General features: G+C 44.9%; 1 protein-coding gene across 1 annotated transcript in view; it reads left to right on the forward strand.

Annotated features, from left to right (window-relative positions):
* The first annotated feature begins 969 nt into the window (after positions 1-969).
* B3GNT2 (UDP-GlcNAc:betaGal beta-1,3-N-acetylglucosaminyltransferase 2) overlaps positions 970-25,287 on the forward strand; it is a 70,976-nt gene continuing 46,658 nt past the window's right edge. The window contains exon 1 of the mRNA XM_078596166.1: positions 970-1,605. The gene's annotated coding sequence lies outside the window, so the exon portion shown is untranslated. The remainder of the gene's footprint in view (positions 1,606-25,287) is intronic.

Below are 25,287 nucleotides of genomic sequence, written 5' to 3' on the forward strand. Positions count from 1 at the left end.
CCACGATGCCAAACAGTGTCAGAAGCAGCAGAGAGGTCAATCGTTGCTGTGCCAGATGTCTGTTGATGCTGGAAACCAGTTTCAATGAGGGGCGGTGGAGGCGACTATCTCTTTACAGGAGCTATGGACAGTTCGACATCTAGGCCTGTTCGGGAGGCAATTGAGGGTTCGATCATGAGGGGAAGTCTGGTACAAGCAGCTTGGTGGCTGCAGCCTGTAGCTGGAGGGCAAGTCTTACAGATTTCCGAAGAGCCGTGAAGAAGGTCCATCGCCCAAAACGTGACCTATTGTATTTATCTTCTTGGTTCTTTCGGTAAAGTCACGTAGAATGGAAATAATAAAATAATTAAAATAAAACATTATAAAATGTTATGTTTTATAATAAAAATAAAACATAAAATGTTATTGTTTTATTTTTATTATTTTATTATTTCCATTCTACGTGACTTTACCGAAAGAACCAAGAAGATGAATCCCTGCAGTCACGAAAGCTTTAAATCGAAATCTATTGTATTTAGTTTTATTTATTTCAAAGCCACAGTGTTATTCACACGTGTTGAATTTTTTTCTCGAAGCGTGTTACAGTATAGTTGTTACCTCTGCTATGATAACGGGCCATTGCTAGAGTCGTCCCCTATGATATTGCTTTCCTACAGAGCAGTGTTATTAACGAGTGTTGAGTTTGTGTTATTTGTCCGTGTGTGCCACAGTCACGACACCTGCCTTCCCCCGCTCCACCTCTCTCGTTCTCTCACTCGCTCTGCTCACCCATCCCCCCACCCCTGGTGGGTTTGTGTGACTCCCTGCCCACGCGTGACTCTCTTGATTTAAGGCGTGGGGGGGGTGGCAGGGCAGAAGAGCCAAGCTGCTTCTGCTGCGATTGTGCGCAACGCGACCGGGAACGCACCGCGCACCGCTGCAAATAGCGCACCGGGCAGGTTGTATCACTCGTGCGCAGGCCGTGGCACAGCCAGCAGCATCTCCCAGGGCGTGCAGACAGCCGGCAGAGCTGGCCACGGTGCCAAACGCCTCGTGCATATGTCAACGAAAGGCGCGTTGTCGCGACTCTCATACACGCTCACACGCCGCTCGCATAGCACGCGCACAACACCGCCGGCATTCCTAACACGCAACCGCACAGCGCTAAGGGGGGCAGGGCACCCATCCCAAGCCCTCCCTGCAGTCCAGCCCTGCTGCCACTGCCAAACCCAGGTGGAGGGGACAACCGGTGGCGGAGCATAGCTGCGACTCCGCGCACAATAACAAGCTGAGCTCTCTCCCTCCCTCCCTCTCTCTCCTCCCTCTCTCTCGCACACACACACACATGCGTGTGTGTGCGTGCCTGTGTGTGAGACGACCAGAGCTAGGCTCTCCCTAAAACACGCGCTCCCGACAGCGCAACACGCACTGCGGCTCTTCACGCGGAACACAACAACAGCAGCAGCTTTGGTTCCAACGCACACCAGGCACCCACCCACCCACTCGCCGCTGCGTTACACGCCGACAACACACCGACCGCGAAGCACCACCACCAGTAGGAGGAGAAGATCCGACCGCAAGTGTGCGTGCCCGAAGCGGTTCTCGTCCAGACGACAACAACAGCAGGTAAGTGACCATCGCAAGGGCGGTGCTGCGCGTTGCGCGTGTGGCGGCGGGGGGGGTGCCACAGAGTCTCTCCAGCGGTGTCGCGTGTTGAGATGTCGTGAACTCTTCCTCGACCCCCCCTCCTCCCCATACAGTGCCCAATTGTTGCAGGTGTGCGGTCTCACTAATGGCCAGGGAGGGTGGGGTAGGGGTGATGGATGCTGCTGCTGCTGCTGTTGTTGTTGCTGCTGCTGTTTCTAATCGCCGGGGGGTTCCGAGTGGAACCCACTCGCGCAGCACCACCGCGAATTGTGGCCGGAATGCGCACTGCGCATGTAAAAGAGGGGAATGCGCAAATCAATGGGATCTTGGTGCACACGGGGGGGGGGGGTGTGCTCGCTTCTTGTGCAGCAGCAGTCGGATATTCCTCGGCGACATCCCTCCTATTTCATTCGAGCTCTCCCGCACCGCTATCATTTCTGGATGATTTACGACATTTTTACTCCACCTGTCTGGGAGATGATTTCAAAGCAACGGAAGGCACACGCGGTAGAAACACGAAACCGAACCGCGAGCGGAGGGGCTTATGACAAGACAAACCGCGGAACATCAACTACGCAGGGCTACATTAATTATTTGCACCGGGCGGGCAAATGCGTTCGACATACACGAAGATGCTCTTGCTGCACGAGTCTCGGTCGGTGTGTCCACACCCTTATCCTATATCTGCCTGCGCGGCTTATTTTCTCAAGGGATAATTTAACATACACTCCACAATTACCCGCTCTAGACAAAAATGTTTTCAATTTTCTGGAGCTCAGCCCCGGACATCTCCAATTGAAATGAAGCCCGGGCCGCCTCCGCCCCTCGATCTGTCGTCTCCCATGAGCACCACGGCGCGCAGAGTGCGTGATTCCTGCCAGCGTTACCTCGTTTACCATCCTCTGCATGCCCTGTTCTCCTGCGACGTTGGTTAGGCTAATTATTTGAGTTACGCGATTTATTGTCTATATGTTAGTGGCTTGAGTTGGTCGATGTATCGGTTTTTTAAGTGATATTTATTTTTGTAAAGTATCAGCTGTTAGGGAGGTGAGTGATAAGTGAACACGCGTGAGAACACGGGCGCATTCATCACGTGTGTGTGTGTGGGATTGTATGTAGTGTGTGTGTGGGATTGTATGTAGTGTGTGTGTGTGTGGTGAGGCCATGGTGTGCGTGTTTGTGATAAGGCCGAGTGACCAATATCCACTTTAAGGGGTGGAAGTGGCCTACGTTACAAACCCAGGAATCGTAAGTTTCGATTACCGGCCACGACTAACATCGGTGGCAAATATCTGGACCAAGCTTACCCGAGCCTGAGATGAGTACGGTATCTGGTGTGGTGTGTCGTGAACACGAGGCAAAGGCGGATGGTTGTGGTGCTGATGACACCATCCAGTCGAGTCCTGTGCCTATGAAGGCTGTACGTGTGTGAGTAACCTAACGTGATCTTTAAAATGCAAATTCCGTGTCTGATTAATCACTCGAGAAATGCACTCTAATTGCCTTCATTGACAACCATTTTATACAAGCCACTCGCGTTTATTTCAAACAAGATAAGTGGTTAGCGCATTGCACCTGTTGCCTATGAACCCGGCAACCCAAGTTCCAGTCTCGGCCACGGCTAAACGTGAGTGGCGAGTGACATCTGAACCGGTCCTTGGAACCCCAACCACCTCACTCAACCCCTTTTACAGCCACGATGTTCGACCAACATTTTTCACCCACACTGAGACCAGCGTGGTGAAATATGGGTAAACCAACATACATGGTCGAAATCCACATCTAGCAGTGGATTGATACGTAGTTATATGTTGATGGCTGTCAACTATTGTACGATCCGTGGACATGGTATACAAAAGTAATCGCCCCCTATACCACTCCACGTTCACCAACCCACACTGACAAGCACAGACATTATTTCCAACATGAACCAAATGTCCCATGCGCATGCATGTCTTGCTCTGGCCCAAAATATGATCACGCAAACCCCCGTGACCCGCACGGCCTTGACAAAAAAAGCCCCACATCAATTGGGACACTTCGGGACATTCTGAGAATGCAATGGTGAACACGCAGAGGTCACACGCAATGTACGGCAAAACCTATCAGGAACAACACAAATGGACCCCCCGTGCCGTCCGGGATTCATTTATTTGCGATAACAACACGGGGCCTAAACCACGCGCGGACGCCGTGGCGGTAAGGCGATTACTTACTTATTACCCCATCATGCGGGGATAGAATGTAAACAGGGGACCCCGCGAACGGGATATGAAGGAGACGCTGTGGTGTGCCTCTCCCCGGGGTGGTGGTGGGAGACTTTGAGCGGATAAATTACCAACATTATTATCATTACATCACCTGCAAAAATTGCCGTAATTTGTTTTGCCAATGCGTGAGATGAGAACAGAGTGTCCCCAACGTCACTGCGCCTCCCGCAGGTGTGCAACGCACCCGCATTGCTGCTGCTCTTGTTATTGCCATGCTTGCAAAGTTTGTTGTTATTGTCATGCTCAAGAGCTGACGTCACCCTACTGCTATATTTAAGACCGGGAGCAAGTGGAGGGAGGGCTTCACTATTCTGGCAAATCGCCCGATGATGCTGGATGTAATTACCAGCGAAACGTCGTACTCAAAAATTCACTCTTCAACACACTGGTGGACTAAAGTAGTTACCTATTTGTCTTTTGTCAACGTGACACATTTTTTTCTGATTGGCCGTGTCGGGTGATGGAGGGTTGTGACACATTTATCAATAAATAACGCGATCTAACTCAAAAACATTTATTATGAACTAGGTTGTTGTTGGGGGGGTGCCTATGGCGCCCCCCCAACAACAACCACAGCCTGCGGCGCCCCCCAACAACCACAGCGTGCGGCGCCCCCCAACAACCACAGCGTGCGGCGGCCTCCAACAGACTGGTCAAGTAAATCCTTACGATCCACTCGCACAGCGTGCGGTGGGCATTCATCCAGCAGTGGATTTAAGCACAAAAAAACTCCAGTACTAATGTAATTGACAGAGCACGGCTCTCCCTCCGGGCAGCAGTGGACAGAGCACGGCTCTCCCTCAGGGCAGCAGTGGAGAGAGCGCGTTTGGCTCCCTCACGGCAGCAGTGGAGACAGCGCGGCTCTTCCTCAAGCCAGCAGTGGAGAGCAGGGGGGTCCATCAGGGCAGCAGTGGACAGAGCACGGCTCTGCCTCACTCTCACTCACCCGTCTGTTGCTCATGGTCACGTGACGCACTTCAACCAATCCGTGCCGCGTTAATCACAGACACAGAATGAAATAAATAATGACAGATCTGGGCTATTATATATTATTATGAATTATGAATAATATAGGTGGCGAAAGCCTACGTGTTCAAATTCTCAAGAGAGCAGGATAGTATTCATCTGCATGAGAGACCTGGTTTCAACCAACATTACAAAATAGAAACAATTAAAGTGCAGAAACGAAGCAAATAGAAAACAGCAGATTGTAAGCGGTAAATAATCCCTGTCGCAGGGGCTCACGATGAGTCAATGTAAGTTCAATTTTAGTGTCAAGTTGTGTTGCTATTGGGGAATTGAATGACAAAAAGCTGGCCAAGTTGTTCGAAGGGGTTGCGCTGTGTGATGCCATCTAGTTGAGCGGCATGGAAAGCAACGAATTTAATCGAATCGCTAATGATTTCCTAGGATAGACGCATGGCGCCGCGGTGGCGAGATGTTCACTAACTCGCCTGGTGTGCAGGAGGCAGTGGGTTGGATCCTGACCCTGATGCCTGTATATTTGGAGTTTGCATGTTTTCCCAGTGTGGCCAGGTCGTTTCTGCAAAAGAGCGAAATAGTTCAGCGGGCCTTGACTGGTGAAGTAAATATAGTATTGTTTCGTTTTTATGTTGTTGGAAGGCGGTGACAGAATACATGCATATGCATGATTGTTCCTCCTCGTTACTACTGGGATAGTATTACCACGGTGATGGTTTGGTACACACTACACTTTTATTTAACTAGTGAGTACAGCACACAGATTGTCGTGATCATGAGCTTCAAACCACCCACAGGTGAGACGGTGGGAGTGGGAATGGAATGGAGAGTGAATTCAATCTGCAGTTCAGCTCTTCCCATCCAATAGGCCTCTCTACAGATTAACATGCGGATTAGCATTTCACGGAATTAAATTTTCATATATAATCCACAATCCAACGTTTCCCATTCTATGCACCTGCCTGCTGATAAACATATAGAGGATAATTTTACGAAACTCAACACTCCTGTATACGTACTCTTAGGTTTTTTCGGTAAAGTCACGTAGGTAAAAAATAAAAATAATAAAAGTAATAATAGAAATAAAATAATAATTGTATTTCTATTATTACTTTTATTAATTTTTATTTTATTTAAAATAATAATTTTATTTCTATTATTACTTTTATTAATTTTTAATTTTATTTTTTACCTACGTGACTTTACCGAAAAAACCTTGCAGTCACGAAAGCTTCAAATCTAGAACTCCTGTATACGACAATACAGCCATTCCACATTCCACGCTATACAGATCGTCTACAGTATACCATGTTGGTTAAGAATGCTACGAAATGCACCAATCAGGTATGCAGCCCAATCAGCACAATATGATGCAATTTACCATGCTGATTAAGCATTCTACTAAAGGCGCTATTTAGGTATGCAGCCCTATCCGCACAATCTGATATGCAGGGAGGTTCGCATTTGACAAAACTGGGGTGGTGGGTGGGGAGCGGCAAGGGGTGAGGCAGTGGAATTCCATTGAAGGGCCTCAGAGAGGGGTGTGGGGTGAGATGTGGGGGACTGCAAAGCTGTTGTGTTCTTGTTTAAGTTTAGTTTATTTGTTTCACAGACGAGCCCGCTTGGCTAGTTTTCCGGCTTTTTTACGGTGGGAGATCCGGCGGTGTTTGAACAAAGCAACTGTAAAACAGCCAAAAACTACTTTTAGAGACCGACTACATGGTCCTTAAGGATTATTGCACAACTAACAAAGAGGTATTTAATGGTCGTAAACGAAACGCGTGAATAACAACAACAACACACACACACAGTGCAAACGTAATATGAGCGCAGGATGCGCCAGAAGAAGTTGGGTTACCTGTGTAAGTAAACTCGGCGTTTTGGCTTCATTGGGACGTGAATGAGGGGGAGTGAATGTCGGCAACGAAGCTGTCTATGAGTTTTGTTGTGAATGACAGTGGTTCTGTATGTTCTCCATCACAGGTCAAAGCAAGGTAATTTTTACTTGGGGTGGGGGGGATGGTACGCCTCTCACTGCAGCATAAGAAATGTAAACGATGTGGAATGCAAGTAAATAAGTCACGTCGCGAATTACTTGTCGCACCAACTTGTGAATGATTTACGTCGCAAGAAATCTGGAATCGCAAACGTGCTTATACGACGTATGTATGTAGCCTCGTGTCAACTGTGTGTGGGTCAGATCTGTAATTGATTATCAGAAACCCCCCTATAATTAAAACAATCAATGCAGGCTGGGAAACCATTAGTTTCAAACGCACATAATCAGAATCGTTATCCTGGAGATATCCGATGATTATTGCAGCTCTTTTTCATAGATGTCGAGAAGAATGGCTGTCTGCGTTTTGCACCTTTCCTCGTTTTGTTTGAAACGTAGGTCTGTGGGCATCCAACTTCATTTATCATCATCATCATCAGCCGTGGTCGATCCACAGCTAGATGAAGGTCTCCACAAACCGACGCCAACTTTGCGATTCTGCGATGTGATAAACCACCTCGCTCCTGCACACGAGTTTAATTCTATTGCTACGTCTCCCCTTGGCGGGTGTCTTTTCTGACCTGTTCACGTAATTATTGCAAGTAGAAAAGCACAAATGCGGGAATCATTAACAAGGTGTGTACATTTCACGGGGGTATATATTTTTAAGTGAATGTATTATATTTGAAATTATGGTCTAAATTCTATTTTGGCAACTAAACCCTATATCTGGCCATTGGAATGATTGATACGAGATGCAATATTGCATTTAAGTCCCAAATATATTACAAATCCTCATGATTTTCGCCCCTTCTTCACAGATTGCAACAGCACATTTCTTTTGAACTGCTTTCATAAGCAACGTTGTGTCCGATGCTTCAGATCGTGATTTTGGCTGTTCGCGTAACAGCATCGTCATGAGCCACGTTGAGGCACGTTGACATTTAACGGCGACAATGACGTGAAAACGACACGGGATTGCGCAGGCGATGAGAATTGAGAAGCAACTCAACGCGAGCCGGCAATCTGCAACCGCCGTAGCGAGAACGACGAGCAACGCGACCTCGTCACGTGCTCGGGCCGGGTGTTTTGCAACCAAACGGAGGGGGCGCTATCACCTTTCCCATTGTTCCACCAGCTTCGTTGTTTAACTCGTAAATTCAATTTACTGGAATTCTGCTTTGGGCTGCTTCATAAATAAATAAAGGCGTCGTCTTTCGATAGACTTTATAGCGAATGCAGGTTCGCCTTTCAAACGACCGTCATTGGTTGTAAAAAATAAATAAGCTACAGCTGGGCATTGGAATTATTGATATCAGATTTGGGATTGCATTTTAAGTGCCTAATCCAGGATATGCAAATCGCAGTTATTTTGAGCTCGCGAAACTTACCAATGACTTGTGGGTTCCTGTTGAATTTGTATGTTGCTGCTTCCATGCGATAAGACAATCACCATTGCGACATTTAACGTACTACTGCAGTTGCACTCGTGTTGTGTGTGGCAAGAGGGATTTGTGGGAAGTTGCTTGCAGACAGGTAAAACAAATAGTGTTTTCAGAAGTAATCGTGAGATATTTGCAATAAATGTGTTAACATTGTATTTTCCGTATTCCTTTATCATTGTCATCATCAGCATCAACATTACTCTCGATTATGTTTTGCCTTTCACATGTGTCGGATTGTTTATTAAGAAGCTAACAAGTCATCGGCATTAATCCACGTGGGATAGCAATGGCACGCAGCCTAGTAGATGTATGCATATTAACAGGCTTCCTACATCACTCTTGATCATATTGGGGCCGTGTATAAAAACTTTTTTGATGCATATTTCGGATACAATCACAAATTCCCACGTAGTCATCTTAATGTGTGTCCATCGGTTGACGTTATACAGTACCACACACATATGATTGCAATCCCTTGATTTACCTGCCACATGGTGACATTTCATTTGAAGCTGAATTATTCCCCCCACAGCCTCGCTCAATTGCACATCCTACTCCACCACACCATGTGCACACACATCTCAATATCCACGCGGTCACAAAACTCATTAAGCAGTGCATAGCTCGTGTGTGGTTTGGAAGCCCTGTTAATTATCTCAAGAAGCTCACCATTTTGTTGGCAGATCATATGGCGTAAATATGTTTGGTTCAGATAACAATAATAATAGTAAAATAATCTACAACCATTTGTCAATCTACCGCTGAATTAAAGGCATCTTTGCACAATGTCCCATCGTGGGTGTTGCCTGACCATAATTCACAGCGCTGGCCAGTGTGGCTGAAAATTGTTGGTCTAACGTGACGACATAAATTGTGGGGTTTTTTTGTTGTTGCTGCAAGGGCCCTTGAGGAGTGAAGGTGTTGGGGGGAAGGAGAGGGTAAGGGGGGAGGGACGGAGGGAGGTGACGGGTTCAGAGGTCACTTGTCGCTGTTGTTCGCCAAAGCTCGGTGTGCTAACCACTGCGCGGCTGCTCCACCCCTTACTTCATTTGCTCATAATTTATTTCGGTAAAACGCCTTTATTCTGTGGTTACTCTCAGCTGCAGCAGTTTTTTTTTACAAAACGTGTGTGGTCCCTCTTCACTATACTTCCTTGGCCTCCACCCACACATGGCTAGTTGCCTACCCCCTCTCTCGACGAAGTTATTAAGCAACCACGATTCAGGAACAATAATGGTGGTAATTTAATGTTGACTGAATTTCACTGAGATCATGTGACAGTCAAGATGCCTCCTTCCTGTCTGCCGGCTCCCTCTCTAAATAGGTAAATGCACTTGGCTTATTATTGTCCGTTTCTGTTACTGGTTTCAAAATAGTTTTCATTTATGACATTTAACGATTTTGAAACCCTAAATTAGATTTATTTCAAATAAACTGTGGATGTTTAATAGAATCATAATTCCGTAGCCTATCCACCCACTCGTCATGTTTCTTTTTTATAGCCTCATAGGCCAGCGGTGTGCTGATTAGCAGCACACAAGACACTGACTATGCAGGCCTTTATAAATCCACTGCTGGATGACGGCCTCCCCATGCTTAAATAACCCCCATGTCAGTCGTGGTGCTGATTGGACCATACTTCACCAAGCTGGTCAGTCTGGGTTGTTTTAAGGCGAGGAGTGTAGACGTTGGAAGAGTATAGTACAACATCGGATTCATCTGCACTTGCCCAGTGGTAACAGCATAGTCCTGCAGCAGCATGTCACCCCTGATAGCAGCTGCAGATCTGGGAATCTAAAGCCAGCTTCAGCTCTGCTTAGCTTACAAAACCTGTCCAGATCGAGAACATTCCTGATGATACTGTTATAGGCGAGATACCTATGTCTTTTCTGTAATCATCCATACCCATCACATGTCCATCCCAAGATTATAAACCTCATTGAGTTTGAGATTTGAGTTTATTTAATTTGTTACACGAATGATCCCGTTTAGCTAGCAATTTTACAAGGGAGATCCGTAGTGCGTGAGCACAGCATTAACACAAAGCCATATATCACGGCTGGGGTAGGTTGACAGACAGGCACTGTGTGAGGATCATAATGTGGTTTTGTTTAGAGAACCTATTTATGAACACACGGAACTGGCAGATGAGTGTGCTTCCCATGTTTCTTTGAATTGTTCTGGTTTCCACGACGATGAGAGTGCTTACAACAAGCAGATGTGGCCACATGACCTTGAAATCCATATTCTGCTATCGTGGACGATAGGGGCCATCAAAATAAGTACCGTGAAGTGCCACCTACGTTGGTTGCTTGCGCACACACGTTCTTGAGAGATTGCGTGCGCATGGTTTACGAGTGCTTGTTATTTACGGGGGGGAGGGGGGGATACAAATGTTGAATATTATTATGACAAACATATTTGTTCATACAGTATAAGAAACAAAGATACGGAGAAAGTACTGCATAGGAAGTGTCTTGGTTCAAGAGAGTTCAACGGAGCCATTCATATTTACGATCATCAAAAACCAACGGCTGTCCGCGAGCACACAAGGAGGGGCCCAGCTGTGTCACACCTAAAGCGTGTCACGGCATGTGCAGCAGACACGTGCCTCGGCGGGTGCAGTCACGTCTTTCATAGAGAGGACATTCGGCAAGTGGTCTTCCTTGCATGACACACACGTGCTCGGGACGAGCACGCGGAATAGTAGAGCATCCAGTAGCCGAATGTCTGTGTAGGGGCCACCGGAGCAGCATTCTCCAGCGGATTATCCACTCTGAAACCACTACAGGCCACTTCAACTGCGTGTTTACGTGACGTACAATAATTTGACACAACCCTTATGAGCATTACAGAACTGCTTCCGTAAATTGTCAGAATCTAACAGCCGTTTGTGTGCTGTACAGCTCTCCGACGACACGTGTGTTTTCAGGTCGTTATTTGGCGTGATGTCCAACGTTTCACTCCAGGTTTGGCAGCTTCTTCGGGAGATACATTTGTAGCCTATGGCAGGTGAACAAAAGCTGGTACAGGGCTACGCTATGAGCAAGAGAGCAGTGTGGTAAAATCCACTTGTAATGTGCGCCAACGTCTACACTCCGTTTCTTCACCAACCTGCACTTACCAGCGTGGTGAAGTTTGGTCGAATAACCCTCATGGTTAACACAGCATGCGGTACAACCAGAAAGGCACTTCAGAAAGCATAACTCAAATCTACCCGGTCTATTTTTGGAGCTTCACTCACCAGCAGCCAGTCCTGGTGGAACTCAAAGTCTTGCTTGCCCTCAACCAGCGGCAGTATTTAGGGGCCATCCATTTAGTACGTACGCATGCGTATGGGGGGGGTCTACTGACAATGTACGTACGCATAGGTAACGGGGGGTCGGGGGTGTAGCCTCGATAATAATTTGTCTACATTGGCCTTCAAATGAGTTAGATAGTCCGGCGGTGGACTATCCGTTTGCTTAAACACGTTAATACTATGAATCCTTGATCGTTTCTGCGTGGATTAAATATCGGCCGTTCTATAGGATTCGGGGGTGGGGGGGGGGGTCAAGCGTACGTACGCAGGTGGGGGATGTAAAAAGTACACGTGAGTACAGGGAGGCGGGAGGGGTCAAGTTTTCATAGATTTTTGCGTACCTACTAAATGGATGGCCATTTAGCATCAACAAATTTAGCTAAAGTTTCTGGGCCCAACTAGATCAAGCGGTCCCAGATTCATGACCGACATGGATGCACCAAATATCACATCGAAGTAAGCTTTCTAAAATGTATTAAAAAGCTTATCATTCTAATAACACTATCAGTTTCAGTTTCATTTATTAGGTATAGCCCTGTGAGCCAGGCGGCTCTTGACTCGGGTGCAACCGCAAAAAACTAAAACATGAACAAAGAACATCTTAAAGTGATTACGCGCAAGAGAAAAATCCAGGGAAAAAACAGCAAAGTCTTCCAGAATAAAACGCCGTATATCAACGCTGTGTGCAAAAATCCCAGTGAAATGCAAGTCAAACAATAACAACCATAAGACAATTTAGATTAAAGTTATCAGGCTAACTGTATTTCAACAAACAAACATGGCTAAACCATTCGTTTTCGAAATCACCCAAATAAAGCTATAAAAATAATGTAACAGTGATCATAGGAACTGTGATTCAAATTTAACAACAAACGATATACATAACATGTACGACCAAACTTTGCAGCCATAGCTGGCAGCATGAGTCACTCCACAACAACAGGACTATGATGTTTTTTCAATGCACCTTTAAAGATCAGCACGCTATAATCAAAACTCAAGATCATACTTTGCAGCGGTCATCCGGAGCGATGCATTTGATTTCGGTCCACTCTGCATAGCAGTGGCAGCCAGTGGTGTACAGCTCCTCAAGAGCAGTTTTGAGTTAAGATCTCACAGGTAGTGATCCAAGTTCCAGTTTATTGGCGATAGCATTCCAGACCCTGGGGGCATCAACAGCAAAGGGCCTTCCTCCAGTATTTGAACGGCAATAAGGAATGTGAAGCTAGTAAATGAGTTAGGACCTTCGGTCACATTTGTTCTTCGAAACAGTGAGGAGATCCAGCAGGTAGTCTGCTGACTTTTTTGTAAGTACATCGTGAATAAATAAGATCTGATGCACAAGCCGTCGATCATTAAGAGATGTTAAGTTTGACCCAATGTAGAGATCGCAGTGGTGGGTCCTATATGGGCATTTCAATGAAAATCTTACACACTGATGTTAGACGCATTCCATTCCTAGGCTGCTACTTTGTCACTGTTGTTCCCCCTCAGCCCATACCACTGCCATTATCACTTCGAGCGAGTACAACGTTTCGCCAGTAATTACAACTAGCTTCATCAGGCGACAGATTTGTTGCTGTCGCCTGATGAAGCTAGTTGCAATTACTGGCGAAACGTCGTACTACAATGGTAAATGTTGTGGATTTGCTCTCCAACACACCGGTGTGCTGTACTTGTAACGAATTACACATTCTGTTTACGTAACAAACCTTACTAATTGGCTGTGTCGGGTGGTGGCAGGTTTAACGACACATATATATAACGAATTGCACATTATGTTTATGTGACAACCCTTACTAATTGGCTGTGTTGGGTGGTGGCGGGTTTAACGACACATTTATATTTACGCGATGTAACCCCAAAAACGTATGCTGTGGACTACATCGTGCGTTGAGCGCGTGGTGCATTTTTGTTGTCAGTGGAAAATGCGACTTAGTATCAGCGTCTATCTAAAAATAATTCGCCTTGGCTCGCAAGTGTCTATCATAGGTCGCTCATGTGACCATCTGGGGCGATATTACACGGCAGTGGCATGAGTGTGCACTGGAGTCCGTTGCGCGAGGCAGTGCCGTGTATCGTGGCCATTGCTTTAGGGACGATCCATTCCAGTCCGTACGTATGTTGAACTTCTTTCGCACCGCATGCAGCCAACCGCACTCATCGGAGGTGCATTCTTACAGTGCCCCCAGTTTGCCTTGAAGTCTGAGCACTTTTTGCAGAATACTTCTACACGGTAAAAAAATATTTTTCAAAAACAACTTTTAACACTCGACGCATTTTCATATCCGAAAGCTAATGAGTGGCTTAAGATGTACTTCAGCTAGAACCGCACATCCCCCCCCACCCAGTGCGTTTACACACCTGGTAAACGCTGCGGGCGAGAGCATCGTGCGGATTAAAGCTCCATTCTGCTGCTGGCTACATTCTCATGCCCACAGCGAATGTGATCATTAAAACATCTAAGCGCTGTAAACAACAGTTAACATATCAGCGTTCATTGTTTTTTGAAATGCCGTCGTCTCTAATAGTTATCATTTGGATACTTACCGCTGACTTAACCTTCTCGGGCCACTACATTAACTGCCGTAGCCAGCAGCGAAGCTTATTTTGACATTTCTGCTGGATAATAGTCGTCCAGTGGCATAGCGATTGAGTGTGCAGGCGGTGGAACTGCACCAGGGTGCCATGGGCCAGAAGAGCCCAGCAGCACCAGGTTACGAAGAGGGGGGGGGGGAATTAGACAACTCTATCGGGACCACCACCTAAGGGGACTAATTTTAAATTACCTCCAAAGTTGTGTACCAGGGCCTCACATTTCTCTCGAGGGACCTGCTTATTTTAGGCATATTCTAGATTTGAAGCTTTCGTGACTGCAAGGATTCATACTCTTTGGTTTTTTCGGTAAAGTCACATAGGTAAAAAATAAAATAAATGAAAACAACTAAATTAAATCACGTTTCGGGCGCAACACAAGCATCCGTCATCAGGTGGGAAAGCAGTAGGCCATGCTTTCCCACCTGACGGACGCTTGTGTCGCGCCCGAAACGTCGTGATTTAATTGAGTTGTTTTCATTTATTTTATTTTATTTTTTTCCTACGTGACTTTACCGAAAAAACCAAAGAGTATATTGTTCTAGAATGCATTTTGTGGTTAGTTCGTTGTCCTTCTCCCGCATCTCTGATTAGTGTTGTTGACTAAGTACGGTGCGAAATAAGTTCAACGTTTTGTTTGAGCGAGGCTACGAGTGCAACGCTCTTGATAGTGGAAGCGTGCGACTGTGTAGGCTGCACCTCGTGAGGGTGGAGTCACTCACTGATCATGTGCTGCTTCCATTCACCCTGACTGCGACTTGAGCATGGGATAGATATTTGGGGAAATGTGTGGGTTTTTTCCCCCAAAAATAGACTGCCCACATATGACTCACCAGTTGAGTGTTATAGTATTATACATTTGTGAATAGATCGTTTCGTAAATAGATCCGTGAATATTGTTCCCATAACTCATCCTGATTTGTTTATGATGTCCACGGGTATTTTGTCTCTCCATCTTCTGAAGGGCATGTCTGACATCTGGAACCTTCTCTTCGTCAACTGAAAAAAACCAGTTTGATTTTTGAGATTTAATCATTTTTTTCGTGAAATAGTTATGCAACAAAAATCCTCCAATTTTTAAAAATTATATTTCGTCTTTTCTCCTTCTCGACTACCATTGGTAGATTGGCAATCATTAACCTCGGGCAGTTATTGGAGGCAGACCTGGATTGAAATGACGCATTAAAGAGATGATTAACGAGATTATTGATACATTTGTTGTTTTTTTTAAATGATCAAAGAGATGGCAGGGAGCAGATTGGAGTTATTTTAAAAAACCTAATCTAATAATGAAATGTAATGTACATTTATTTTAATTGCAGTTCCTGACAAAATGAGAGCTTGTTGCCAAAGCAGCACAAGTTATTTTTTACAATTGCTTCCACTTCTTAACCACATGCAAGGTGAACATGCCTTCAAGCTGGGAGCAGTAAGTGCCAGATAAGAACATTTGCAAGGCACCCTAGAAATGAAATTATGCGGGTTAATCATTTTAGGGGGGGTAGTAAAAAACCAGCTGGAAAACCTGCCCAGACTCAAAACGTGTTCGCTTATTGAATGGCTAAATATTAACAGATTTTTTTTGTAACTCATTTAAAATGAGCACAACACAAAATAATAATTTGCCTCCTTGTGAAGAATGTGGGTAACAGTAAATCTTCATATTGCTAATGTTGATCTCGAGCAACAACTATAACTTAACATTTAATCAACTAAGTTGACAATATGCCTCCCTCCCATATTTGTCTCTCCACATAAAACAATGTTTTTATTTTTACACATCCCATCGGCCACACGGCCTCCTGGGAGTGCATTTTTTGCAGCAGCACTTGTTTAATACAGGACAAGAAAACTCTGGACTTGTTTCGACATTCAGTGTCTCATTAACACATTCCTGCGGAGGGAGCTGGTAGGAACGTTGGGTTGCTCGGTCAATGGCCAGGATCAACGGCGGCGTGGTGTATTCCGCAAATATGGCCGACTGTGAGGGCGGGCACAAGTCGGCGTGAGTAGGTTAAACGTTGAGTTTTATAAGGGCACCACGGGGTGACCAGCCCCTCCCACCCACCACCCAGCCCCACCCTCCCCACCCAGCCCTCCCCACCCTCCCCACCCAGCCCCTCCCCACCCTCCCCTCTCCACCCAGCCCCACCCCTCCCATTTTTGAATGCACGACGGATGGACACAATAATCCCCTGTGGGCTGGTGGAACCAGGTGGTTCCTATCAGTAACAGTGGGGGCTTGCTTACCTCAATGCTAGTGAAGTGCCAGACATTTATATGCGCAAAACTATATAATACAGAACACAACATAATAACGATCGTGATTGTAGGGACTTTAAAGAACAAGATAAATACGCTGACAAGACGTTCTCCTCATTTGACTCTCCCCATAAATTACTTTTCTTTCACTTTCAAAATTACGTTTAAAAATCCAGAGAAGGCTTACCTTTATAAAGAGGAGAAACTTCCAGAGATAATTCCCAACATCTTCAGTACACGTACAACAATGGAACAAGATGATAATAGAACAAAGAAGCGATATACCTTTTTTTATTTGTTCACATCAATCATGTAGTTCTGGCTGTGATGGGGTCGAGAAAACCCCATAAATAATGCACTGCCAGAATGCCATTGAGTTGTGTGATGAACACTTTTCTATTCTTCTACATGGAGAGGTGGATTTATGAAGGAGACATTGTCTGCTTGTCTATTTTGCTATAAGTAGTCATATGCTGAACCCTATAACATATACTGTAAGTAGAAAATATATATCTTCAAAATGTTTAGCGTACTTCCCGACATGCAACAAACTGGAAATTTTCCATGTGGGTACTTTCCAGACTGTACACCATGCAAACATTATAAAAATACACTTTTTTGGTGGGGGGGGGAGCTCAATAATGCATTTATTTTTTGCACAGCAAGTGAACTGTGACGTAAAATCCGTCACGTGACCCGCGCACGTGGAAGCGTCACGCATTGTAGTGTAGTGGTTAGCGCGCTGCGCTACGAACCCGGCGACCCGAGTTCGATTCCTGCTCACAGCCACCACCGGTGACGATTATTTTAACCGGTCCTGGGCCTCCCCTAGATCGACTCAGCCTCAAACGAGTAAGTGGTGTGGTGTGTGAACATCGCCACTGGGGAGACAAAGGCGGCCGGGCGTCGTGATTCCAAGAATCCAAGTCCTGGGCGAAGCCGGGTAGTAAAGCTAGTCTTTCATATATCTGTCCCTCCACATACAAATAAAAGTATTTTTCAACTTCCTATCAACCACATGGCCTCTGGAAGCAGCATTAGTTCCATACAAGCAAACTCTGGATGAGTATATGTTTTTATAAGCTATTCCAAACTGGGAGGTTAATTGATAACTCATGCTCTGCATTTCTACACACACTATGACAAAGGTGTTGGTAATAACAATGGAACAATGCATTACTGTTTTGTCAGTAATATGATGTCATTAAACGCTAATGGGTATTGAAATATAGAAATTGCTGAGACATACATAATCCAGCAATATGAAACTACAGTACTTCCTACCGAGCATTAGCTGACTGCCAGTGTTTGCTATTTCAGTGCACTTACCTACCTGGTCGTGAAAATGGGAGAGTAGTCTGTAATTCAGCAAGCAGGAAACTCATAGATTTGGGAATGCACTTTCCATCCCATTGATTTATGGATACAGGTTAATACGGTTGTATATTATAGAAACTGTAATGCATAATGCATGTGTTATACATATTTAATGGTTTTTGGCATTTGTTTTTTTGTTGCAAGAAACGGGCATATGTTAATGTTTCATGCTTTTATAGTCATTGATCTAATGGCACTGCAAAAGTTTAACTTTGTTGTGAGCCTTCTCCAGTGTTACTGTTGTCCAAGGCATGTGATACAGTCACTGTAAAGAGAGGAGTAGCATTTTGTTGTTGTTAACCTTGATGACAAAATAAGCAGCCAATGTCCCCCCTTGCTTTATCAGAATCTCAAAAAATGTTGTTCCTCCACATTAAAACGTATATTCAGTAAGTTACACACTGCCATCGGCTATGTGGTCTTCTGCGAGTTAATTTGTTCAAAAGCATTGGTTTAATACAAGCAAAACTGTGGGCCGGTTCTGACATCCAGTATGTCATCAGCGGTGTCTTCCAGAAGACTATATCCAATGGATGCCTAAAAATATTCTGCCTTATGTTTATAGGTAAATACCCTCTCTACTGCATGCGATGTTCCGAGTTCGACAGAACTATTGAATACATTACAGAATCATAACATAATATAATAGGTATTGACATTGTGATTATTATCCAAGGCATATTACACAGTCACTGTTAAGAAAGGCTTTGCATAATAATGTTCTTCACCTTTGATAACAATGGCCATCGTACACTTAAAATTATTCTCCAACTAAAATACATTTTTGCATCACTGATTGCACCACAGTATCCATTATGCCGATTTTGATTTATTGCTCCAAGAGGCATTTAGGTGGTGTTCATCCTTTGTTTACAGCCCTGAGCCAGGGGTGTAAATTCTGCGTTCTTGTGACGGGGGCGAGTATATCCATAAGGCAAACCGATTTTTACAACCCTAGAATGATGGATTGAGTCAACTCCCAAACAGAGATTTGACCTCGCAACCTTCTAATTGCGAGCCACTCACTCTACCACTGAGCTACCTGGCCGGATAGATCATGGAGGATGTAAAAACCTGTAGCGTGTGCTGGATAACTGTAATGGCTCTGTAATAATCTGCGACACAGTGCTGCTAACAGCCTCATGTGGTCCCTGCGGAGGAAACCGCGGGGAGCGGTTGCTAGGATCTGCTCCAGGCGTAGCGTGGCTGACTGTTTTTGTAACGCCACAATGGATTATTTTGAAGCTCGATAGAAGCGAATAAAGCTCTAGAAGCCTTAATGTTATATGATTGTTGCTGGAGCCTTTTCAATGTATTGCGCATTGTGAGATACTTAGCTGTCTATGGAATATGTATGCACAAATACTAAAGTAATACTGTACTCACGCTAATTAAATAACGAATAACAAAATATTATATTGACCAGCCACTTTCACAAAATGCACCTAAGCACTATGGCCTGTACAGCATTGTTTTTGAAGGCCATTGCTGTTAATTTGCCACATAACCTGGCCAACACTTGGAAATACTTCCATTGTTTAACTAGTTTGTGTGTGCACATGGTCAAACCCATGATAGTGGAATTATCACAGCATGAAACACAGAACCAGATAATTCGAATATTTCACATAAGTGTCACTAGGGCTGGTATAGTTTCTGATCCTGACGTAATAGCCGGTTGTTGTGATATATAATAGAGCCCACTCCCTTGCTATCTAATACAGCTGCAGTGACCATGTTATTGTTGTCATGGAATAGCCCACACACTCGTACAGTATATGCAGCCGGTATGTGATGCATATCCAGAAGAGCTCTCAATCATTAATCCGTGCACTGTACAGGATTATATTAAGAGAATAATGCAAGTGATGTGTTCACTGCGGCAAAAATCGGGTATTATAGATGGGATTTATGCGTCCCCGAAAAAGAATTGTTTCGATTAAAGCTTTCGTGACTGCAGGGATTCAAACGTAGACTTTCTACGTGACTTTACCGAAAGAACCAAGAAGAAGAATTGTGTTTGTGGACGAGGTTCAACCCCCAGCGACTCTAGATAAACGACCATCATCATGACCATGGTCAAACCACTTGCACGCGAGCTGAATTTCATTGCTTCGTCTCTTCAGTGGACATCCTGCAATTTACTGGACCCACATGGGCATGTGGCACGGCTTCATCCATCCACTGTCGCTGTTGATGGACAACAAGCAGCAGATACATCGTCGACAGAAAATACGTCTTCTTGTTGCTTATTGTTTGCTTTACGATTGTCGATTGGCTGGTCACGTGCAGTGGGGTAAAGTGTGGGTACTCAGACCTCTTCGGAGATGTCTGGCCAGCGCTGAAGGGAAATTGCACTCGAGGCAGAGGTCGCAAACGGGTTTTGATTCCTTACCCGTACCTGGCCGCACCAGGGTCGCAAACGGGTACCCGTACCCGGCCGTACCCGATTGCGACCTCTGGGATGAAGCCATGTTGCAGGCGCGGGTGGGTTGATTCTAGGAACTTGAATTGTGAGAAGAGACAAAACGTTGGGAAATGAGTGACAAACGGTGACTCACCAGTGACTCACGGCCTACCCGTACCCGTACCCGGCCGCACCAGGGTCGCAAACGGGTACCCGTACCCTTCCGACAGCAGTGGCCTGGCAGAAGGGCGAGTAGATTTCAGGCCCACACCTTAAAGTTTTTTGCTTACGAGCCGTCATTTGCACCGGCATTCTTTGTTCTTCATACGGCGGTGACTATCGTCTTGCACGATGTATTTACCGCATTGTTAAACCGCGTGCACAGGTTAGCGTTGTCATCAATATTTGAACACCACGCTGCACACCTGCATTCTATTATCAATGAATAAAACATGGTTCAAGTATTGCTCGTCATTTATTCATCGCAATGAACAATATTGGCAATGGCATAAAAAATATATAATGTACCGCCATTGGGCAATCCACTGCTGGATGAAGGCCTCCCCGTGACACGTGAATTATGGGTGTTGTTTGACCATACTTCACCACGTTTGGCAGTGCAGGTTTGTGAAGAGAGAGTTGCCCCCAACTGGTTCAGATATTACTCGCTATTGATGTTTGCCAGGGTCGGGATTCAAACAAAGGGAACTGGGTTCTCAGAGAAGTGCCCCCAACCAATCGTGCCCGCACCACCCTACCCCGATAATTACCCGGTAAACATGGAATGTTGGGCCAACGTTGTGGTCCAACTTTGCCGTAACGTTGGACCAGCAGGTCTTACCGCATGCCAAATTACTAGGCATGTTTACATAATAGATGCTTCGGGTACCCAAAAATAATGTGTGGGTTTGCCCAACTTAAATCAGGGCCACGAATGCAAATTAGAGCAGTGAGGCACGAGTATGTCTGTGGCCAAACCATCTGGAACGTACCCGATGATCGTGTCATATCTGGGAAGCTAAGCGGGATTGAGCCTGGATAGCGATTGCATGGGTGACCGCCATCCTTTTCAGAAAGGTGGAATTAGGAGTCGGTTTGCAGTAGAGGGCAGTGCAATAACATCCATCGTAGCTCTTACCCCCCCCCACCAATTTTCGCCAACCTGCACTGACCAGGGTGGTGAAGTATGACCAGATATCCCTCATGGCCCCGAAAGCGTTAGGGGAGGTTTTCGTCCAGCAGGTAATAACTGGGTAAAACACTAAAACGCAATTTCAATTTTGACTTAAAACTTTCGTGACTGCAGGAATTAATATTCTTTCGTTCTTTCGGTGAAGTCACGTAGATAGAAAAAGAATAATAAAGTAAAGTGAATAAAAATGATAAAAAATAATGAAAAAAAACATTCATGTAGACTGGTTCTTAATCGGAGTGAGTATACTGGCAGTCTATAATGTAAACTGTAGGAATACATTAAACGTGTTTTTTAAATAACAGCCGTGGCCACACTTGTCTACAGTAGCGTACAACCGTCCATTACAAGGAACTTGAAGTTAATAATACATTTGTAATGACTCCGATGACATGGTAATAAAAAGAGCCACTTTCATTTAAAGACTTTACACAATAAGGGACCCAAGGCATCTTCCTCCGAACGTCTCCACTCCTCGTGTTCTCTCCCCTTATATATACAGTACCTTGGCCCCCCTTTCTCGAACCTTCTTGTCCTCGTTTTTATCTTGAACCAATCCGTTCCTTTTAACGGATAATTTCTGTTTCGCGTTCAACCTTTATTCTGCAATCCCTTTAAAAGTCTGCCCTCCCGACCAATCACCGTGAAGGCCTCTTTCTTCCAATCGGAGATTTTAAAATATCAGTTCGGCTGCATATGGCTTGTGGTAAATTTTCGGTCATTGCACATTTGTACTTTATTAATGCATATGCTGTACTGTTTTTTTTTTATATAACTCGTAGCCCACTGTCTTTTGGACGTGATATTCTCTTCATCCCTTCAGCCAGCAAAACGTGTTCTAATACAGTAAAAGTATCCGTTGTTTAACGACGTTCGTCCCCCCCAACCCCTGGGTGACCCCCACTCGGGCATCACAAGCCCCAGGGCCCCCCTCCACCCCTACCCGCATATCCCCCCACCCGCACCCCCTCCTTGTGCGTCCATCTCCGCTAGCGCCCCTCCCCCTTTCTCCACGGCCCCCCAGGCACCCCCCACCCACGCATCCCCACGGTGCCCCCCCCCCCACCAGGCCCCCTACTTATGCGCCGGCCACCCTCGCGCCCCTCCCCTCTGCACCCTGGGTGGCGCATAGCCAGGCAGCCAGCCAGGCATACAGTCAGCAAAACTTTTGCTAATAGAGTATGATGTTTACATATTTAAACAGTGACTTGCAATCTTTAAATAAATATTTCACGACCACATTTATGTTTTTAGATATTCAGGAGTTGTTTAAGCAGCGGTTGTCAACCCAAAATCGTTTTGGGGTGGGGAGGGACGGGGGGGGGGGCTGCAGCATGGATACGGTGCAGGAGAATTATTGAGTGTGCGTGGAGGTTAGCACGATGTTGCAGTGACAATACAGACTGATACAAAACATGAAGCAAATGCCTTTCTAACACTTGACTAGAGGTGTGGACATTTGATATGCCTGTGTACTATGGCCATAGTAACCTAAGCTGTGTGTTTGGGGCTAGAGGATTTCGGTAGGTGCGTGGGAAACATTCGTCTTGATTGCGGGTGAGGGGCACACACCAACAAGGTTGAGAAAAAAACTGATCTAAAGCTAGCGTACGTTTATTCAATGGGAGTTTTATTATGTATTTCTGCTATGTGTATGCCAGTGCTTAGAACCAAAATTAGCAACCGTACATAAACAAAACGTTGTGTACTTATAATAACCTCTGCAGCAATTCCAAAAAGCTATCATGCCTTCTTAACCTGCCTTAAAAGGACATTGTTTGCTGCTTGATCTAATAAGCCCGGATGTAAAGTGGCTCCTTAAGATTCAATGTAAAAAACATTCCCATCTATGGGTATGGGAATCTGTAACTCTAAGTAGGCTACTCTCATCCCTCTATCAGTCGACTGCAGTGCATTTCCAGAGAGGGTATTTTCACATACTTTACATGCATTTGCATGAGCGTATCGTAATAACTTTTAGAATGCATATTGTGATTTGTTTATGATTTTTTATATCGACACCAGTTATAACTATGTAGTCTTATCAAATTATCAGCAGCAACAGTCCATCCACTACTGGATGAAGCCATCCTCAACTCTGTGTGTTATCTCAAAGTCCTATGATGCTACAAGCCATCTTACTCGTGCACATTAACTGATCTAATTCTTCCATCTCATCTGAACAAAAAACTCAACAATACTCCCTTTAAAAAATAACATAATTGGCAGCGTTTCAGGCAATGGTTCTTCATCGCACATATACAGAGAGGCCCAGACATATAGAGAGTGGATCATAAGAGTTGGAGATGACACTTAACACCATGGGACCTGATTATAATTAAAATTTTAAATGTTTCTGATGACCAGTTTTTAAATAAGCTATGAATAGTTAACAAATAGTATATTTTGAGGACCAGACACACCCTTCCATTATCAAACGTATTCTAAATAAACTATAATATAATAACATTAAAATAAAAAAATGTTCTTCAGTGATCGTCTTCTTCTGCTTGATCCTACCTTTAACTGGCATTCCATCACCAGCCTCAGCCACCGACCGTTATCCTTTCTAGAATTGTGTCCTGCTGAAGTGCACTTGTTTTACATAGTATTTTGTTCGTTGTTTGTAGACGACTCTTGTTTCGTTCGTACATCATTCATCTTGATCTCAGCTTTGCAGTCTTTGAGTTCTTCAATAATTTACTGTTTGTCATTTCCTTATGGTGACAAACAAAGATTTAAAAAAACCCTTATAGCCTTAGCAGACTGTTGGGGCAAGTGCTGTTAGCGAGCACCTTTGAAGGCCGGCACAGTACACGACGGGGTGGGTGGCCAGCACCGAGTCGACCTCGGAGAGACCCAAGGACCGATTCAGATAATCGTCACTGGTGTTGGCCGTGAGTGGGAATAGAACTTGGGTAGTCGGGTTCATAGCGCATCGCGTTAACCGCAACACTACCGCTCCCCATTGATATCTCCCTCTTTGAATAGTAGAATTAGTAATAGATTGTTTTTACGAATGGGGTAAAATAATATACATTTTCCATTTAACTAAATTGATCAAGAACTGTAACTACTGTAATTATATAATTTCGATAAAATCTATGATCGCCAGCATCAGCATTGCTGTTGTTATATCAGCATCATATTCTAATACCGGTGAGTAGCATCCAAGAGAATTGGCATGCGCATCGCACAGCTGGTCTCACGGGACAGGAGAGAGCCTGTGCTGTGTCAGGTCAGGAGATCTATGGAATCATTTAACCAGATCTGCCTGGGCTGTACCACTGAGAAAATGGTACGGCTTATTTAAATACTAACCGCTTCCGATCGAAGCAATTCTACGGTGAAGTGAAAGACAGGTTGACATTTCATTCTGTATTTATTTTGCTGCTCCTGGCTGTGATTTGTATAACGCTCACACTCGTATGGCTATATAATTACTCGACATTAATTCCTGACTAAGTGACATACCAGCCATGGGAGGGAGGCAGATGTCTGTATTTTAAATTGCAGTCTGGAAGCCATGGCAACCAATGGAGCACATGATCTGCCTCGAATGGAAAAATATATAAAAATATATTTAGTCATATCTGGGGAATTTATATATGTGGACACGTGATTTTACCGGACCCCAAATAAATATCACAAATGCTGGTTACAAGGCTGAGGGGGAATTATGTGTGTGATCACCTATTACGGCTGGCCCAGTAGCAGTACATACAAAGCCACAATTGTTCTCCTAGCACTGGTGTTTTTATTTCAGAATTGATCTATGAATGGAGTACACACACACACACATATATACACCAAATAACAAACAATATCTTTAGCT

The sequence above is a fragment of the Lampetra planeri genome, chromosome 7 (assembly GCF_965212315.1).
Source record: "Lampetra planeri chromosome 7, kcLamPlan1.2.h2, whole genome shotgun sequence".
NCBI lineage: Eukaryota > Metazoa > Chordata > Hyperoartia > Petromyzontiformes > Petromyzontidae > Lampetra > Lampetra planeri.